The sequence below is a fragment of the Scyliorhinus canicula genome, chromosome 18 (genome assembly GCF_902713615.1).
Source record: "Scyliorhinus canicula chromosome 18, sScyCan1.1, whole genome shotgun sequence".
In the NCBI taxonomy this organism is placed as follows: Eukaryota; Metazoa; Chordata; class Chondrichthyes; order Carcharhiniformes; family Scyliorhinidae; genus Scyliorhinus; species Scyliorhinus canicula.
In genome coordinates, this window is record NC_052163.1 from 124,642,247 (window position 1) to 124,642,905 (window position 659).

Here is a 659-nt window from a genome sequence, read left to right on the forward strand (position 1 = left end):
TATCTTTGACCTTTTGATAGATGGCTGACCTGTTAACACATTCTAGACCTGTTATGTGAGAACGAACCTCTAATAGGACGATGCATGTAACAGAGTCGTCTTAAACTCTTTAAATTCACCTGAATGTTTCTGTAGATCTGCAGAGTCTTGAGAAAAGATTCTCTTTGCTGCCTCCCAAGAAATATCCCTTGCTGGTGCTGGACCTTTTGGCGTACCGTTCCAAATTTCTCCCCGTCAGCGTTTCGAACTGCTTCAGTAAAAAGATTTACTGACCTACTGATCAACTTGTAGATCACAACTTAGATTATTTTATAATCTGCTCCTTCCTGGATGATGGAGGTAAATCTAGTGACATTTGATTTTGTTTTTGCCAAAGTATCGCAAATCGTGCTGGGAGAGCTCTGCGGAAGGGATCCTTGCGTTTTTCTGCTGGGTTTGGTTAGGCAATCAAAATGGTGGCATGCGCACCAACCTGAAACTCGACTTCAAAACAAAATGGTTGTTTCTTTCTTACCCGCAACCTCAAGATAGCTCCAAGCTTTTGTAGGTCTTTGTAAAATGTTGTGAAGAACTCTTGGCCGTGCAATTAGATATTTCAAAAGCCACGCCCGAGGAGGTGAGAGGGGGGAAGGGTGCAGCCATCTTTCCATGTTGACGAT